Source organism: Myxocyprinus asiaticus, chromosome 5, assembly GCF_019703515.2.
Source record: "Myxocyprinus asiaticus isolate MX2 ecotype Aquarium Trade chromosome 5, UBuf_Myxa_2, whole genome shotgun sequence".
NCBI classification, from domain to species: Eukaryota; Metazoa; Chordata; class Actinopteri; order Cypriniformes; family Catostomidae; genus Myxocyprinus; species Myxocyprinus asiaticus.
In genome coordinates, this window is record NC_059348.1 from 4,490,300 (window position 1) to 4,511,197 (window position 20,898).

At 41.7% G+C, this 20,898-nt stretch overlaps 1 pseudogene; it reads right to left on the reverse strand.

Annotated features, from left to right (window-relative positions):
- Window positions 1-13,743: 13,743 nt before the first annotated feature.
- On the reverse strand, window positions 13,744-15,170 carry LOC127440780 (uncharacterized; annotated as a pseudogene).
- Window positions 15,171-20,898: the final 5,728 nt, after the last annotated feature.

A 20,898-nucleotide genomic window follows, 5' to 3' on the forward strand; every position in this document is an offset into this window, starting at 1 on the left:
ATTTAAACATACCATTGCATTTTTTGAAGTGCTTTAGTAAAGATCCTCACAACATAATCTAAAACAGAACATTGGTCTTATTCAGCACAACAGTAATCTTGCATGTGAGAAATAGGTTCAACATAATAATAATAGAATACATTTTACTAAACACTAGTAATATAGTTCTATCAGAAAGTCTTGAGATTATGGATTAATACGAATGAAAAGATGCTTGTATCATTTTCAAAATGATTCACTGACTCACTCATAGCACATAAGACGCTCATTTGTCGCCACCTAGTGACATTTCCAGAAGGGGTCACTGAACTAATCAGTTAATAAAATTGAACAAATTTGTGAAACAGAAGCAAGCCTCACCAAAATACTCTTTATTTTGCAGCTAATTCTGCACAATTGTAAACTTGAATAAACTCGAATCACTAAAATAGCTGGAATTGGTGCTTTTAGCTTATTCTTTAAAAAAAATATCCCCAGAAAAAATGTTCGTGGACCAGTGATTGTCTTACCTTTATTGCCCCTCATGAGTTTGCATCCCTGTAATTTGTTGTGGCATTGTAAGAACAAATCTACAAATTAGAAAAGAAGCAAATTTGTTGTTTTTTCATTACCCATTTAGCGCTCTTGCCACCTGTGACCTCACACAGTGTAGCCTACCTATGTGACTTGTTTTGTTTTTTTTTTTGTTTTTTTTTGCATAGCCAAATTTAAAACATTACAAGTAAACACGCTACTAAGATGGACAGAAAACATGGACAAGTTCTTGTATGTGTAGTGTCACTACATCGACATAACGTCTCGTTCCCTCCATCAGGGAACGGAGGTTACAACAGTAACCGAGACGTTTGTTTACCTTTACATGACCCACAGGGGCAGGTAAATCTGAAAATGATAAAAGAACACCATTTTATTCTTCTATGTAACAAAGAATGTTTCAGACACTTTGATCTTAATAGATCACACAACAGCATATTTGCCTTTACTATTTTAAATAAAATAATTCAAAAAGTTATTATTGCCTTTTGAGGGATTTTGTTTCTGTTCTAAATATGTTTATTTAGAATTACTAGCATGCAGAACTGTTTGATTTCTCCATTTCTTAGCATTTAATTAACTATTATTTTCATGTAAAATAAATAAAATGATTGGTAAAAGAAATAATTTATGGCATGTATTATTATGCAACAATCTAGGATGACCATACGTCAACTTTTTTTGGACCTGAACAAAGCGAACAAATATTTGTAGAGCAACCTCTGTGACCTGTAAAGCTGGCACTTGCATGTCAATGGCAAAAAAGTCAGAAAATAGAATGAGCATGAACCCAGGTGAGGGGAGAAACAAGCCCTGAGTCTTTATTCACATATTATCCACACTAAATATTATGTGGCAAGAACAAAAAATGCCAGCTCAAGGAGAGTTTGTCATAAACATTTGATCTTTAGGGAAGTAGGCTACACCTGGCCTCAGCAGGACTGAAAAGTGTGTAGTATAAAACTATTTGTTAATGGTGTCTGATCTTTTTTGTTTTTATTTTATACAGTTGTATTTTATTTTATGGCCATTATTAACTGTATTAATGTTAATATTTATTAATATCTAATTAAACACATTAAAAGTATTTAATACATTAATTAATAAATGTCATTAGTGTAAATTCTGTTATTAATATTATTGTTTTAATATTATTAATATGTATATAATATTAATATTTATTGTTTAAAAAATATTGCCTCATTATGTAGCTTAAATGTAGCTTGCTACTTTTGATAGTAACTTGTAGTGTAGCTAACTTCTTGTTCAAAAGAGTAGCTTGACTGTAGCTTAACTACTTAAAATTATGAGTAGCTTGTAGCTTCCCCAACACTGGCTATTTCACTGTTTGTCCATGATAACACCTGTAAACAAATTAGCAGATTATTATTTAACTTCTTTTGGAAAAACAAACATCAGCATTTGGAGGTTTTGACATGTTAGACTTTTTTGATGTTAATAATACTTTCAAAGTGAATTGGGTTAAACAGTGTGTTAATTCACCAGACTCTATCTGGCACTTTATCCCACATAATATTTTTAAAATGGTGGGAGAGCTTAAGTTCTTATTAACTTGTAACTTTTTCCCTTCTAAGCTCTCTATAAAACTTTCCAAATTCCATGAGGCTCTCTTGGCATGGAAACTTTGTTTTGTCCACAATTTCACCCCTCACAAGGTGAAGTTATGGAATAATGAAATGATTATAGCAAAGAACAAGCCAATTTTCCTTCAGAACTGGCATGAGAAAGGAATAGATTATCTTTGTGGTATGTTAGATCCAAAAGGGAATGTATGCTCTTATTAAGATTTCAACTCAACTTTCCTGTTGTCCTTAAGGAATTTCTCACAGTGATAAAAGCAATACCTAGTGGTCTTGTTCATTTAATGAGATGTAATTTATCATTTGGAGAGATTGTAAAGACTGAACAAAAATTTCTAGTAGAAGATAAGAACATTTATGACCCAAAATGTAGTAATACAATTATAAGAAATGTTTTTCTCTCAAGGAAACGAATTACCCCCAGGGGAAAGTTTTTTTTTTGGAATTCACTAATAGAGAATATTAATTGGAAAAAAGCATGGCTCTTACCATATAAATTGTGTATCCTCAACAGTTAGAGAAATACACCTAAAAATTAACATAAAATATACCCTACTAACGATATCACATCTAAATTTGGTAATAATTATTTTAATTGTAATTTTTGTAAAAACAATCTTGAGTCAATCGTTCATCTTTTTTTAAAATGTTCCCTTATCCAAGAATTTTGGTTTGACCTATCTAAATTGTTTACCTCAAAAACTGAATCAGATATTGCCTTAACATTGTGTGATATAATTTGTTATTTTTCTCATTGTAATTATAATATAGAATATATAGGGAATGTTATTATTTTATTGGCAAAATACTTTATTCATAAATGTAAATTTTCCTCAACAATACCCAATTGTATTAATTTTCTCCATGACTTTAACTGCCTAATAAGGACACTAAAAATAATAATCAATAAAAGTGTCAAAACTGTTCAATTGTATGACGAACTTTTGATTGTATCATAATTTGTTAATTCATTGCCTCTGTATATTTAACTTATGTACTATTTTGGATGCTTATGTCTTTTTTTTTCTCCTTTTTATTTATTTTTTTATTTTATTTTATTTTTTTGTAGTTTTCTTTGTTGGACTATGTTGTCATCCAATGTTAATTTACTTAATTGTTTAAGTCTTATTGAATTATCCTTGTATTTTCCAATAAAAATAAATAAAATAAAATGCTCCATACTCCCCAGTAGGTGGCGGAAATAAACCAACCGCAACAAAGAATTCAAGAAGAAGAACTGTCACCGAGGAGAGTCGAGTCGGTGTCGTGTCGCTCTCGTCCGTTTTTCTTTCGTTTTACAGGTATGCCCTACACAAATAATGTGCAAAACATATCATATTATCTATGTAAATGTATGAAAGGGTGTAACTGATTTAATTGCAACACAAATTGGAAATATGCCGATTCCCTGTTGTTCTTAAGTGTTCAAATGTAATAACTGAAGACTCCAGTTTTCCCAAATATTATTTGTAATGCTGTTGCCTATTAAGTTCATTGTAATGTGAGGACGTGTTTATAAACTCCTTATTTACCATATTGTCGCGTTTTAACAGTTGCATTATTTGGCATTCAAATGCTTCTCATTTTATCATGAGATGCTGAATGTATAATAGCCTACAAATGTGTTCAATATTGTGTAATATAACGTTCCCGTAACGTTAGCATATGGTTCCTGTTTGTTTTTGGGAACCAATTGCTAACGCTCTGGGAACGTTCTCTTCAGGTTCTATTTTTAAAACCATAAACATTCCCAGAACGTTGCAGGGAGGTTTTTGTGTGACAACCTTAAAATAACTTATAAGTTAGGAAAATGCAACCTAAAAATAACGTTCTCTGATGGTTATTTTTTAGGTTGCATTTTCCCTTAACATTTTATATATTTTTTTCTTTATTAAATATTTGATTAATTTTCATAAACATACATTGCAGAGAGGTCGATAAACAACAATGACTGAAAGCAGTACAGCATACATTTTATAATGTAGAACATGCGGTTTGAACACATAAAAATGAACAGATGAGAAAAGCATACAAGGAACGTAGACCTCACCTTAATATCTAATAGGCTATACCTGTCTGCGTCTGATCCAATACAAATGATATCTTAAATACAATTGTAAATAAAATAAATAAATAATAATAATTGAAATATAAATCATGACTTATATATAGTTTAACCACTGAGAGAGAGAGAGAGAGAGAGAACTGGATTGCTCATGACGTCATAACAGTGAAGCCACTGTGCCGCCATATTGCTTCACCCAAACATTCCAAATCCCTCTTGACTTAATAGAAAATCATCTAATTTCAGCGAGTAAACATTAGAAATTCATTCATCAATTTTATATCTGAAAGCAGCATGTATATCCCTACAATGCAAACGTCCTACACATGTAATTATTTATTTATTTAAAGTCGGGAATTTTTCCTGTTTTTTAGAAAGCCAGAGTGTCTTGTATATCTATTGTATATCAAACAGTCTCCACCTCTGACATCTTTTTGACATGGAGTGCCATTTAAAATTTTCCCAGTCAGTGGTTGTGGCAATTGTGTGGAATCTTAAATATTTCTTATATTATGTTATACATTTTTCAAAAACACGCTGAGGGGTAATCACTAGTACACACGCAACAGCGAGAGAGGAGCTGGTTATTTTATTTATAAGAAGTTTTTCGCACCTGCATTCCAATCTACATCTTGATGTAATCCTTCCTCATGATCACGCAGCATGTTTTTATGAGCTGGATGGGAGACTAAACGCTATTAAAGTGTGACGAGACTCGCGCTGCGTTTGCAAGCCATTCATGCATCACAAGCCAATAGTGATGGGCATTCCGGCTCTTTTCAGTGAGCCGGCTTGTTCAGCTCAGCTCACCAGAAAAAATTTTTAAAAAATGTTTTTGTATTTTTTCAAGTCAGATAGTTTGACTATGATTGGTGTTAAAATAATTCTAATTAAATTATTAAATGAAATCACACTCTACGTTAACTACAGTGTATTTAAAAATGCATTGGTTTGCATTTGCATTTAAAGTATAACTTTTTAATGTATATAAACAAAGTTCATATAAATCTAACCATTCAAAACGAATACAGTCTGAACGGCATAATAGAATATTGCACCATATCAAAGAAAACTAAATAATTTGCAAAACTGCAACATCCCACAATCTGAACAACATAATAAGTTGGCTCCACCCTCCCTCATGCATCTTTGGTTCCTGATTGACAGGAACAACAGGTGAGGCTGTTAGTCTGAGCAGACAGTCAGCGCTTGAGCATTTAGGCCTATATTATTTTATTTCTTTTTTTGTTCTTTGAATTCGTTAATTCTATTCATTTAAATCTTTTGATTATTCATATCTTAATTTTATTTTATATTTTTATAAATAGATTTGGCTCTGGGGGCCTGCGTAGCTCAGTGGTAAAAGACGCTGTCTACCACCCTTGGAGTTCGCTAGTTCAAATCCCAGGGTGTGCTGAGTGACTCCAGCCAGGTCTCCTAAGCAACCAAATTGGCCTGGTTGCTAGGGAGGGTAGAGTCACATGGGGTAACCTCCTCGTGGTCGCTATAATGTGGTTCGTTCTCGGTGGGGCGCGTGGTGAGTTGAGCGCGGATGCCACGGTGGATGGCATGAAGCCTCCATACGCGCTATGTCTCCGTGGCAACACATTCAACAAGCCACGTGATAAGATGCGCGGGTTGATGGTCTCAGACGCGGAGGCAACTGGGATTCATCCTCCGCCACCCGGATTGAGGCGAATCACTACGTGACCACGAGGACTTAAAAAGCGCACTGGGAATTGGGCATTCCAAATAAAAAAAAATAGATTCGGCTCTTCTGGTATGCCGGCTCTTAGAGCCGACTCGTTCGCGAACGACCCATCACTACAAGCCAATAAATTATTTAGCCCTTTTCGGAAAATCACACCTGCAAAATCCTAAAACTTTATTTCCAACTTGAATGTATATTTTGAATAGACTCAGATTTTTGAACCCCACGATGCGGGTTTATGTTTTCTCTTTTAATCGTTTAATGTAATTTTGATTGTGACTATGGTTTAAGGAGGGTGTACCTGTATGCTGGGTTTTCCTTATTACATTACGTGTTGTTCTGAAAACAAAAAGAAACAAATGAAACATGGAATGTAGGCTGTTATCCACGCAGCCTGACCAAAGCAAAGCGGGTGCGTTTACTCAAGCGAATCACCAAAAGCGCTGCCGGCTCGTGATGTGCGAATGGCTTGCTCGCGCTGCACGAGTCTGTTGGGTATACTGCAGTCTCGTCACAATTTAACTTTTTGTTTAGCCTCCCATTCAGCTGATGAAAACACACTGCATGATAATGAGTAAAGATTACATCAAGATGTAGATTGGGATGCAGGTGCAGAATTTCATATAAATAAAATAGTCTACTCCTCTCTCGCCGTTGCTGGCGTACCAGTGATTACCCCTATTACAGGGGTCGGCAACCTATGTGCCATAGTTTGCCGACCCCTGTAATAGGCTAACTTCTTACCTGCCTGCATCTGATCGCTACAGTATGGGAACGCACATTTGATCCGCATGCGCTCTTTTTAGCCACAGAAATTCGCGCTCTTGCGCAATTTAAAAATTAACGGTCATTCTGCAGTGTTGCCAACTTAGCGACTTTTTGACCCCCTTAGCGAGAAAAAGAACCATCTAGCGACAATTTTAGCAACTTTTGTAGTCTGCTTTAGCAACATTCTTCCACATCTGGCGACACAAAAAACATCAGCTCCATCGTGAATGATGTCTCATTTTCTGTGGTCTAGCGCCCCCCATGTTTCAAGTAATATGATTGACCTGCATGCCATCAGGAGCTGGATTTATGTGCATATGGATGTTCTATAAATCGAATGGCTGACATGTTGTTGGTATTTGTTGCGACAATCTCAACCTCAATTCACGTGCATGCTCTCCATTTAGAAAAGAAAGTCAGCCTACAGCGATAGAAGAGCACTGAGAAATTATCTAGCGGGGCGAGAGAGAGAATGGATACGAACCCCTGATCTATAATAAAGTGATATGAACAGATGAGGTGTCACTGTCAAAAAGTAATTGCGACAGTAACACTGGCACAAGTAATACACACTGATGGTTCAGCAGCACACAACAGATATGTTAAAAACAAGTAAGATCTATTACATATTATCTCAATCGTTAACAGCTCCACTTGAGGCATTATAAGGCATTTAGGTCCGTGTTTAAAAATAAATAATTAAAAAAACATCCTCAACACTACACTGTTGCCTACCCCCGGTTGCTATTGCTAGGATAATTTTGGACTTTGTCATTGTTCAATAATGCTGTTTAATTTACAAAATAAAATAAATAAAAAATAAAAAAATAAATAGAAATCCCTCCACTGTCTGAATGTTTGACAAGTTCAATTAGTGATAGCTAAATGATTAGTAGTTAAATACTAATTGTTAAATCATTAGTTCAATTAAAAACAACAACATATGTTTCTACATCTTTAAAGAATTGCCGTAGCTCCTTACGCCAATTCATTTACATATGTAAATGACGTCATCACGTGATTTACTTTTAGCGACATTTCAGCAAGCCTTTGGCGACTTCCCATGAGAAATAGTTGCCAACACTGTCTGGGACCGAATCACTGACATTCTTTTATCACTTTCTTGAATAAATAGTTATTTCTAAATGCGAGATTAAATATAAAAGTTATTGATTTGTTAAAGATTTGACTCGTATAATCAAAAAGAACATGATGTGTAAGTTTAACTGGGAAGTTTTTTGTTTATTGACTACAAATGAAGAGAGAAAGAGATGTTTCCACTAAACTGTACAGTGGTAAGAAATTAATTAAATGTTAGTTAATTGAATGTTTTTTCAATTTTTAATATCTGTCAATACATTTCTTATATTAAAAAAAAAACCTTGACAGTGTTGAAGACATTGGTTATTTGAAATCATTTTCTTCAATATCTACATATTAATGTTAGCTGTGCTTACGCATGTGTTTTGGGAAACGGAAAAACAAGGCTCAGTTTTCAGTGTGGTACTGACTTACAGCAGGGTTACAGAAAGGATATATTAGTCTTGATAAATGTGTTGTGGCTGATTTTAATTATATATAATAATTATAATTCATTATAATAAATAATTAATCCATCGATGGCTTGTCAGTTTATTGAAGTTGCCGTTGCAGCATGGTTGAGGAAAGGTTCTGGAAATTATTAGGTTAAGGGAACATTAGAGGAACCATTGTGTACAACTTAAATTAAACGTTCTATTTCCGCTAAGAAAAATATCCTGGAAAACCAAAAACGTACCTTTTGTTTTGCTAATTGTTAGTTGGGAGACAGGTGATGCGTCCCAGTACTTGTACTGTGCCCTTAAAGTGTGCACTTTACTCTTTAGTGTATAGCAAAAAAGGGTGCAAATATTGGGACTATCACATCATTAAATCATGTCTTGAAACCAAAGTCTCATTGTTACGTGCATCCTGCCACCACACACCGACCTGTCAATCATCCTGTTAGTTATCATTACATGCACGTTCCTCTTTTCATTTTTGCTATCATTCATTCATTGTTCTTCATTGTATTTCATTTAAGATACCCTACAATGCTTCCTACTGTAGAAACATCGTTGAAGATCTGTCATGGTGTGTTATGTTTGGAGAGCTCCGGATGTTTTGATATTATGATGCCCTATTAGTATGCCAATCTCAACTATTACAATAATTTTATTATTTTTTTTCATTAAAAATATTTTGATGGTCTGTTGTGATTCTATTCATAGAATGAATAGTGATTCTATTCTGCAGTATCAGGGTAATAAGAAAGTGTATACACTGCTAAAACCATGGTATGGGATATTTTATCAAGTTACCACCAGGGCTAGGCGATAGGATGTTGTTATCGGATATTGACGATATCTGACAAATATCCCGATGCCGATTGTGACCCTCATTGACAGATGATGATGATCGACAACATCGGGAAATTACAAAATGTCTTGGTAACTGATGTAACCTCTGTTCCCTGATTGAGGGAACGAGACGTTGTGTCGATGTAGTGACACTAGAGGTTCGATCTTGAGAGCCCCAGTCACCTTTGCTTAAAATAGAAAAGGCCAATGAAAATTGGTGAGTGGAATTTGCATGCCACTCTCCGCCCCAGACATACGGGTATAAAAGGAGATGGCGTGCATCACTCATTCAGATTTATGCTGAGGAGCCGATAGAGAGTCCCGGCCATGTCAGCGGCCGGTTCAGTGCCGTGGCACGTCCCTCCATCAGGGAACAGAGGTTACATCAGTAACCAAGTCATTCCCTGTCTGTCACTCACTCGACGTTGTGTCGATGTAAAGTGAGAAGGCACTTACCCAAGTAGGAGTCTGGCGGTGCCTTTTTTAATTTGCTGTTAAGCAATCTCCCGCCGAGCACTTTCTAGAATAGCGCTGGGAAATGCTCTTCCCTCTCCAGAAAGGAGAGCACTATGGAGACCACATCCTGCCGTAGGGAGTTTAACATGTGGAGCATACCTCACATAGACTTACCAACGGGGAAGAACACATATGGAATGATACCACAGGAGGACCCTATCTACAGAGAGGGTACGCAGCACAGTGGCCGAGACAGAAAGCTCTTTCCTAAGGGGGAAAACGAACAGTGGAAACTCATCATACAAGATTACCAAAGGGGAATCACCACGCATGGAGCACTGAGCCCAAGCACACAGGCTCACCTGAAAAGGGGAATACCACAAGTACTGGGCCTGGTGGCGTTACTCCTCCGCAGAGTTCATCACCGGACAGTGCTAAAGAAATAAATATGCGTCCGGAGTTTACCGGTATAGGGAACTGTTGTGGACAAAAAGTGCACATTATCACCTCTGAAAAAGGGGAAAAGCGCAATGCATGCGGTACACCCAACCGGCCGCCTGGTCTACCTGTTGTTATCGCATAACACTCGGGTCGAAACCGGGTCTATGCGTAGGTTATAAAACCTTGCAAAGGTATTGGGCATAGCCCAACCCGCAGCTCTGCATATGTCTGCTAGAGAGGCCCCCCTTGCCAGTGCCCAGGAGGATGCAATACCTCTAGTGGAGTGCGCCCGGACCCCCAAGGGGCACGGCAAGTCCTGAGACTGGTATGCAAGAGAAATGGCATCCATAATCCAATGGGCCAACATCTGCTTGGAGACAGCTTTCCCCTTCTGCTGTCCTCCAAAACAGACAAAGAGCTGCTCCGAGCGTCTAAAGCTCTGCGTGCAGTCCAGATAGATGCACAGGGCATGAACTGGACACAGCAACGACAATGCCGGATCTTCCTCCTCTGAAGGGAGCGCTTGCAGTTTCACCACCTGGTCCCGAAAAGGAGTGGTGGGAACTTTGGGCAAGTAACCGGGCCGGGGTCTCAAGATCACATGAGAGTGTGCCCGAGCTCCAGGCATTCGCTGGTAACAGAGAGCGTCTGCAGGTCCCCCACCCTCTTGATGGAAGTGAGCGCCACCAGGAGGGCCGTCTTCAGAGACAGAGTGCTGAGATCGGCCTGCTCCAGGGGATCAAACGGGACTCTCTGTAGGGGAGGTAGGACCACAGAGAGATCCCAAGAGGGGATCAGGCGTGGTCTAGGAGGATTTAATCTCCTCGCGCCTTTGAGGAACCTGTTGATCAGGTCACACTGTCGTGAGGGACTGCCATCCAGTGTATCGTGGTAAGCTGCTATGGCAGCCACGTACACTTTCAGGGTAGAGGGAGACAGCCATCTCTCCAGCCCTTCTGAAGAAAAGACAGCACAGACCCGACGGTGCATCTCTGTGGGTCTTCCCCACAGGAAGAACACCAGTTAGCGAAAAGACACAACTTCAAGGCATACAGCCGCCTCGTAGAGGGGCCCCTGGCCTGAGTGATTGTGTCTGCCACCACTGGCGGAAAACCCGCTAGGTCTTCCGCGTCCCATCCAGGAGCCAGACGTGGAGATTCCAGAGGTCCGGCCGTGGGTGCTGGAGTGTGCCTTGCCCCTGAGTGAGAAGGTCCTGCCTCAGGGGAATGCGCCAGGGAGGTGCTACTGTCAGGAGCATCAGATCTGAGAACCAAGTCTGGTTGGGCCAGTATAGCGCAATGAACAGGACTTGCTGCTCATCCTCCCTGACTGTGCACAGAGTCTGTGCAATGAGGCTCACAGGAGGAAACGCATACTTGCGTAGCCCCCAAGGTCAGCTGTGCGCCAATGCATCCGTGCCGGGGGGGCCTCGGACAGGGAGTACCACAGGGGGCAGTGAGAGGAGTCTTGGGAGGTGATCAGGTCTACTTGTGCCTCCCCGAATCTCTCCTAAATCAGCTGGATTACGTGGGGGTGGAGTCTCTGCTCCCCGCAGAGCGTTACCTGCCATGAGAGCATGTCCGCTGCATGGTTGAGGGCGCCCGGAAGGTGAGTGGCTTGCAGAGACGTCAAGGTCTGCTGACTCCAAAGGAGGCGGTGGCAGGCGAGTTGCAACATGCGACGTGAACGTACGCCACCTTGGCGTATTGTATACGCTATGGACGCCGTGTTGTTGGTTCGAACCAACACATGCTTGTCCAGAATCAACGGCCGGAGCCTCCTCAGGACCAGTGATACTGCCACCAACTAAGCAGTTGATGTGCCACTGGAGTCGGGGCCCCGTCCAGAGCCCCGACACTGCCTGCCCGTTGCACACGGCGCCCCAGTCCGAGTTCAAGGCGTCCGTCGTGACCACGACATGCCTTGAGACATGCTCTAGGGGAACATCTGCCCGTAGAAACGGCAGGTCCGACCAAGGGCTGAAAGTCTGACAGCACTGTGGCGTGATGGTCACACACCGGGTGCCGTGGCACCATGCCCACCTCGGGACTTGAGTCTGTAGCCAGTACTGAAGCGGTCTCATATGCATCAACCCGAGGGGTAGAACCACCGCCGAGGATGCCATATGCCCCAGCAGCCTCTGAAATTGTTTCACTGGCGCCACTACCTTCTGCCTGAAGGTCTTCAGGCAGGTCAGCACTGACTAAGCACGTTCGGTCGTAAGACGTGCCCTGAGAGCGACCGAGTCCAACTCCATACCGAGAAAAGAGATGCTTTGCACAGGGGAGAGCTTGCTCTTCTCCCGGTTGACCTGAAGCCCAAGTCGGTCGAGGTGCTGAAGCACAAGATCCCTGTGTGCACACAATAGATCTCGTGAGTGAGCTAGGATTAGCCAGTCGTCGAGATAATTGAGAATGCGTATGCCCTTCTCCCTTAGTGGGGCCAGGGAAGCCTCTGCGACCTTGGTAAAGACACAAGGGGACAGGGACAGACCAGAGGGGAGGACCTTGTTCTGGTATGCTCATCCCTTGAAAGCAAACAGAAGAAAGGGCCTGTGTCGAGGAAGGTTCGATACGTGAAAGTACGTATCCTTCAGGTCGATGGCCGCGAACCAATCCTGATGTCGTACTGATGCCAGGATGCGCTTCTGCATTAACATCCTGAATGGAAGCCTGTGTAAGGCCTTGTTCAGGGCATGCAGGTCCAAGATTGGGAGTGGCCCTCCCCCTCTCTTGGGCACGATAAAAGGATGGAGGATGGAGGATGGCAACTTCCACCTGAAGGACGGAGGCACCCTCGCCCTGTACCGTAGTCTGGCGAACTGGATCACGTAGCCTCACAGTGGCTCATCAATGATTCGCCTCGGCTACGCGATCCAGTTTGCCAGACTACGGTGCAGGGCGAGGGTGCCTCCGTCCTTCAGGTGGAAGTTGCCATCCTTCTAGCGAAGGGAGCAATAGAGCCCGTCCCCGTAGCCGAGTTGTGCAAGGGCTTCTACAGCCCTTATTTTATCGTGATGGTATTATCCTTTGAGCAATGAGAATTTGGGGGTGAATGGGTTCTTGACTTCCTGGGGTTTAACCTTGTTAACATACAGGAGATCATTTCAATTGTAGGTCAAGGAGGGGTATAGACCTCCAGAATTAAAGACCTTATAACTTTGTCACTATTAGTTTTATCAACATGAGAGAGAGACCAGTCACACAGAGACCCATCAAACACATACAATCAAACACATACAGTTGCATTCTTTGTTTTCATGGTATTTGTTATATTTTTACATATAAATCTTGTGTCTTTGTGTTGGTCCAGAGCTGTTGAAGGGGAGAAGGGGGAGAGAGAAGAGGGGGCAGCAAGGTGATTTGGAATTTATCACACTGTGGTGATATTCAGGTGAAGATTTCAGCTTTGTAAAACATTGCAAAGGCGATTTGCAATTTATCACACATGGTGATATTCAGGTGTAGATTTCAGCTTTTGTGAGAGAGTTCTATGATGTTGATTCTCGCAGAGCTCCGGAAATGGCGCCTTTTGGGTGTAGACATCCTGGTGCCAGCCTTACAGTTTCCTCTGCTTGGCCCCCGGGGACAATTCCAGAAGAGTCCCTGTGGGGTCATTGTGTCTTAACTTTTTTTTTTTTTTTTTATCTCAGTCGCTGAAGTGTGTAGATGAACTGGAAATGATTTGTGCAGTCTTTTTGGCCAGGTTTGTCTCTGCCTGTGCCTGGGTGAGGTGATATTCCATCTGCAAGATGATTCTTTGTGCCAAGTCAAAGTAGAGGTTTCTCCATCACTTCAGTCTTTGTAGCGTGGGTATTTATAGTGAGCTTAGGGCCAGGGCAACTTCAGTTGATCTCCTCATGGATCGAATGAGGCATCGGAAATAACAACACCTGAGCTAGTGTTGAAGTGAAGATCACAGCACAGCCCATTGTACATCCATGGATTTTTCAGTCCCACCAGGTGTAGGCGTATTGTCCAGAGTGGGTGGATGAGCTGGACAGGATTTTTGCAGTCCTTCGGGCTAGGTTAGCCTCCACCTGTGCTTGAGCAAGGTGGTACTCAGTTTGTTGGATGATTCTTTGTGCCAGATCCATCGTGTCGACCACAGCTTGGGTGCTTTGCTCATAGAAGGAGTCATCCCACCATGGCGAAGCCTCTGCGTCCAGTGGTACTCTCCCCAGAATGATTATCTGTCCCATAGAAAAGTCCTCTGTTACTTCTAAACAAAAAGAGTGATTGGCAGAGCAGGACAGTCCCCCGAAGGTGAAGGAATTCATTTCACTGACTACACACCATTGTGTATGAGATACCTGAATGGTATCAGAATGACCATGCAGCGACTGAACATTTGAGTTTAGTGTCATTAGGAGAAAAAGGTTGTAAGGTGTTACATGTACAAACAACATAGTTATGAGTTTCATGATAGCAAGTGCAACTGGTAAATAAGGTCTCAGTAACCCTCAAGGTCATGTACCCAGTAAGGTGGTCCCATTTGATGATCTGATCACTCACTACTACACCAATAGAGCGTGTGGTAGTGGAATTTGGAAATACTTGGTCTGGATGGATTAAAGGAAAGATGGCGAAAAACCCAAGACAACCAATGCATTCATTTCCAGTATACAACATAATGGTGGTTAATAACTCAGAATAATTGATATTTTTCATTTTGTCTGAAGCATGCCATCTGTTCAAATCTAAGATTTCTATTAGATCATTTAGAACATGTCTAGGTGTCTTATGGAGATGGAGGTCTAAAATTTCTTGTCTAGCAGCAGTAAATATATCTTGTGCATATGATCTGCAGGCTAAGTCACATTCGATGGTACGGGTCTGACTGAACAATGCATGGCTGACCAACAGAAGCGCCTGCGCTTCGGATCTAACTGCTTTGATTATATTTTCATAGCTATTGTTGATATGTTGGAAACCAGTGGCCACCTGGTCTGCCATCCATGTTGAAAATTGAGATTGTTTAGTTATTTTGAAGGTGTTGACTATAGAATTGACTGAACCGAAGAGGCCTGCAATATTTCCAAGCAGATCTAGTTTGGAACGGGTGTATGGTATTTTGCCAGCAAGTCTGTCTTTGTAATCAGAAATTAAATCAGTGATTCGTGACTGTAGCCATGCATATGTTTTGTCATCATAATCATTACAATGTTTTGTGTAGGCAGATAGAATATTGGATATGTTGTAAGTTACATGAGTCATCACTAAATTTACATCATGAAACAAAGTCTTATTAATGTTCCCTTTGATAAGTCCACCAGGAGGAATTGGGTATAGCTTTGGGCATTGCTTTAGTTTACTATACCCACAAGTGGTTAAATTAAAACAGTGATAAGCAGTCCATGAACAGTTTTGTGGGCTAGTGAAATTGTTCTCGCTCATTTTACATTTTCCTACACAATAAATCCTCTCCTTTTGGCTAGTCCAGATTGAGGTTTTTGGTCTATCATCATAGGGTTTGTATAATGTTAAATTGAATTTATATTCTGTGTAATTTATGTGTGTGTGGTGTTTAGTGTTTCTGTGTGGGTGCACCTATATGTGGCAGGTTCCAAATTGTTAACAAAATAGCAGATTTTAGGGTCTATGCCGTCATTGTTTTTCTCATATAAAGTGCGCATCCCACCTTCTTTAGCTCCTGGATATAATTTTAATTGATACCAGGCAGTGATATTGTGCTGGGATGGCCATGCTGGTGTGTGTGTTATGTTTAGGTATGCGGCATGGGTGGAACCTAATTTACAACAGATTTGTGGTGTGCAGTTTTGTTCCGGTGCTACTCTGGGAGGCCATGTAACTATTTCTTTGGGTATAATACGAATTTGAGAGGTGTATGGCCCCTTCGTATATTTCCATACCCATCTGCCACATCCTAATGTGTGTGTGAGCAATACCCGTTGACCAAGCTTGATGCAGGTGGGTCCGGACACCTGCCTTGTGTCCGGTCTCCATGGGATTGCAGAGGTTATCCTAAAGCAGAAGAAAAATAAATAATTTATTGGTTAGCTGAACCTTTGAACAGTTTGCATCTTGTCTTTCCTCTGACAGCCACAGCCATACAGCTGTTGCAGACCGCTTTGACCTCATATGGTCCATGGCACCTTGGAGTGAACGTGCTTTGTTTTACAAAGACGCGCACCATTACCATCTCTCCTTCTGAAAATTTAGTTTCAGAGGTTGGGTTAAATTGCATGTCATTTGTTAGATCTGACTGTTGCTGTTTTAACTCGGCTCATGCCTGTAGCACTCTGAGCCTTTCTTGTAATTGGCCCAGCACATTCTGTTGCGTCGCAAGCATGAGAGGCCCCAGGTCTGCTGGGGAGACATTTGGATCAGTCATGAGCTCATATGGGCTGATGCCTGTGGCTTTAGATGGGGTTGCACGTAGTACAGTGAGGACAGTTGGTAAAACAATGAGAATTTTTTGATGTTGTGCTATTTGCTTAGCTAGGTTTTCTTTGATGGTGCGGTTCATGCGTTCCACCATACCTGAGCTTTGTGGTCTGTAGGGAATGTGAAAGTTTTGTTTGATGTTAAGCATTTTACATATGTTTTTCATTTTTGGCCCAGTGAAATGGGTTCCCTGATCAGACTCGATTTGGACGGGCGCACCCCAAAGAGGGATGATTTGGTTGGCCATCACCCGTACCACTGTGTTTGCAGTGTTATTGCGGGTGGGAATTGCCTCCACCTACTTTGAGAATTTATCAATGATCACCAAGCAATAACGATATCCCCCTTTGGCACTGGGGAGTGGACTAATGAAATCCAACTGTAAGGATTCTTCAAGGCCTGTAGGGTTGTTCGGTTGGCAGTGTCATTACAAATATACATGGTCATGCTTGGCCATTATAATAAAATGCATATTATAATGTGATTATAATACAATTATATTATATTAAAAATAGTATAAATTAAAATAATTTTATTACTGGTCTCTGGAGGTTTTCTAGAATGAGATATTTGTCATCTCGCTGCTCTTTTGAGAATACATGCCTTTTGATATGGCCCTGTACCGGATGCAGGATCATGTGCATTGTATGCACAGGTCAGGCTGAAAGCCTTTGGACATGCTGCTGTAAACACCCAATGACTGAAGGCACATATTTACATGGGTCAAATTTCTGCTCAAGCTGCAGAGCTTTTGCGATTACAATATGAAATTGAATGCAATTTTCTGATTTTCTTGAGTTAAGATGTCACTAGGTGTATTCTCATACGAATCTATTTGAATATAAATAGTGGGCTGGGCAGAGTCAGAGGTGATGCAAGGCACAAAGAGTATTCTTGAAAATCACTCTGTTTTTCCCAGCCTTGCTTTTCATATGCAAACACATTGACTTGCAATGTTTATATCTCAATCGATACTTTTTAGTTGTTTACAGTTGCTACCCGCTCATTCTATTTAAATGTTGCGAGTTCGTTGCAGCAAAGTAAATAAACAATAGTGACAGTGTTCATTGATTTTAAAATGAAAGTTCCAATTGCAATCCTCCCTTGAATACCAGAATACAATTTTGGATGATGTTTTTTCCAGTTTAAGTTTTATCTCTCGTCGCTTGGGCGAACAAAGAGATCATTAATTTGCAGAGCAAGAGATTTCGCTTCTCGTATACTGACGCTACCACTTCCCTGACACATGTGGTTTTGTCTAATTTCTTTAGCCCCACCGGATTTTTTCGGTCTCCAGTCTAACAGTGGGTATTCCGACCCATTCTACAAAATGTGTCTATATGGGGTACGTCTGTGCTTTCCCTCAACACTTCTAAAAGGCAAAAAGAATGGACTTACCACAGTATCTGGAGACAGAGATGTAGAAGCTCAAACCTTATGTCCTGTGTGGAATGGAACTGAATGTCGCGCTGAAAAGACATCACTCGCTCGCTGGAGATCACGGAGGATGGTCACCACTTTGTAAATCTGGGGTAAAAAACCAAACTATTTCTTCCGATGTTGGATTCCAGTAGAATGGCCCCTTGAAGGTCTCTGCATTGTTCTGTCTTTTCTAAGCACTGAAGTAAAGCAGTTATTATTCATTTACACTTTACAAATTGATTCTGTTATTCATTTTATCTGACTCCAATTTTATATTAATCTGACTCCAATTTAAGTTGACCTCTAATTTAGATTACAGCTCTAATTAACTTCTGATCATTCTTTTAATTTGACCTTTTTAAGTTATTAATTACTCTAAATCCTCTTCTATTCATTGTCCTTTTGATCTTTGGAGTCTTACGCCGGCTGTTATTAAATTACGTAAACCTCCTGAAAATGGATAGCCAGTTCCGTTCTTAGTCAGCGGTTGTAGGGTTAACTAATATCATCTGGTTTGGCTTGTTTCCTAACCAGACGATATTGCCGCTTAGTCACGTACATACAACTTGCTAAGACGGGCGGTGAGCAGTGACTGAGAGTCTTTAAAAGGCTTTCTCCTACCCAGTTGTCCTAGGTGGTTGTCCTACCTGGTTGTCCTGAGTGGTTTCTAATGAAATTCAAACTGAGAGTCTTTAAATGGCTTCCTCCTATATTAAAGCTCCAGTAATGATATAAATTATTTCAGAGGAATTCAGAATAAATCAAATAATAACAATTTATTTGTCAGGTAGGATATAAAACATTGTTTGCTGAAATTCAAATCAAAGCTAATTTCATATGATCAGAATAAACAAGCATTACTAAAAATAAGATAAGAATCTAGAGACATACCTGACACTTGGAAAGCTACATGCAACGGCAAGGCATGGGAGATCTGGCTTACAGATTCCCCAACAAATATAAACTACATGCAGCGGTACAGCATGGGAGATCTGCTTACGGATTCCCCAAGCTTCCTGCCAACTTTCCTTAAATACCCAGACAGAATAAACATTGTGTACCAAATGGTATTATCCTTTGAACAATGAGAATTTGGGGGTGAATGGGTTCTTGACTTCCTGGGGTTTAACCTTGTTAACATACAGGAGATCATTTCAATTGTAGGTCAAGGAGGGGGATAGACCTCCAGAATTATGCAGTATTTGGCAAAGACCTTATGACTTTGTCACCATTCGTTTTATCAACATGAGAGAGAGACCATTATACTAGTCGCACAGAGACCTCTTAAATGATATCAAACACATACAGTTTCATTCTTTGTTTTCATGGTATTTATGTTTTTACATATAAATCTTGTGTCTTTGTTTTGGTCCAGAGCTGTTGAAGGGGAGAAGGGGGTGAGAGAAGAGGGGGCAGCAAGGTGATTTGCAATTTATCACACTGTGGTGATATTCAGGTGAAGATTTCAGCTTTGTAAAACAATGCAAAGGCGATTTGCAATTTATCACATGTGGTGATATTCAGGTGTAGATTTCAGCTTTTGTGAGAGAGTTCTATGATGTTGATTCTCGCAGAGCTCTTTGACTTTTACTGGAAATGGCGCCATTTGGGTGTAGACATCCTGGTGCCAGCCTTACATCCCCTTTGTGAGATGGCCGCATCAAGAAAGCGGACTTTCTCGGCATCACGCATCTCTGCAAGGTTGAGCCACAGGTGACACTCTTGGACCACAAGTGTGGACATCGTCCTCCCCAGGGCGCACACCATGACCTTCGTCGCACGTAAGGCGAGGTCGGTCGCAGTGCGCAGTTCCTGCATCAGCTCTGGGTTGGTCCTACCCTTGTGCAGGTCTTTTAGCGCCTTGGCCTGGTGGACCTGCAGGATGGTCATGGCGTACAGGGCGGAAGCGGCCTGACCCACGGCCTTGTAAGCCTTCGTCATTAAAGAGGAAGAGAACTTACAGGCCTTGGAAGGGAGCCTTGGTCAGTCGCTGCAGGTGGCTGTGCCATGCGGGCACAAATGCACCGCTATGGTGCGCTTTACCTGGGGAAGCTCAACATGTCCCTTAGCCGCACCGCCATCGAGGGTAGTCAGAGTGGACGAGCCCGCAAAGCTTGTACGGGCAGTAAAGGGTGCCTTCTATGACTTTGTTAGCTCCTCGTGCACTTCCGGGAAGAAAGGCGGTAGGGCGCGGCCGTGAGTCGCGCTCCGAGCCCAGAAACCAATCATCCAGCCGCGAACGCTCGGGGCAGTGTGGAGGGTTCCACTTCAGCCCCATGTTCGCAGCTGCCCGGGCAAGCATGGCTGCCATCTCAGCGTCCGACTCATCCTGTGCTCTACCACCCGTGGGCGGGAGCTCAGAAGATTCGTCTGCTTCCGATAGCAGAAGCCCACCCTCCGATGAAACCGAAAGCTCATCCTCGTCGCGAGCCAGGAACAACACATTAAACCCGCCCTGAGGCAGACCGCCTGCATCGCTCAACAGTTCGTCCGGACAGAACAAGCGTGCTGGGGTATGGGAGGTCCATGGGGGCTGAGCCGGCAGAAACACTCCCATGTCCACATCCAGATCGCCCGCGGTGCTTGCCGACCCGGCCGGCTGAGCGTCAGCCCAAGACGGACCGGGTTGGGGAGCAGCCACGGTGGCTTCTTGCTTCTTGAAGAAGGAAGTGAACCGCAATGTTCTCATGGGCATGCTCTCGCAATGAGAACATAACCTTTTTTTGGCGTGCTGGCGCCCCAGACACTCGAGGCAGATTTCATGGGTATCCGGAAGGGAGAGATAACGGCCACATCCAGTAGCGCAAACGTGGAAGGACATCTTTAAAAAGACAGCAAGCGTTTGCGCAAGCTCTTTTAGAAGGAAATATACTCTAATATACTCTTTTAGCACCTGCAGACTCAGGCTGCCGAAGCACCCAGGGGAAACACAGCACTCAACCGTGTGAGGGTGACCGCTGATATGCACTGTAAGAATCCAGCAGTGTAGCAAAGAGTGAGAAGACGAACACACATGCATTCGGCTCCAAAGAAAAAATCTGAATGAGTGATGCACGCCATCTCCTTTTATATCCGTATGTCCGGGGCGGAGAGTGGCATGCAGATTCCACTCACC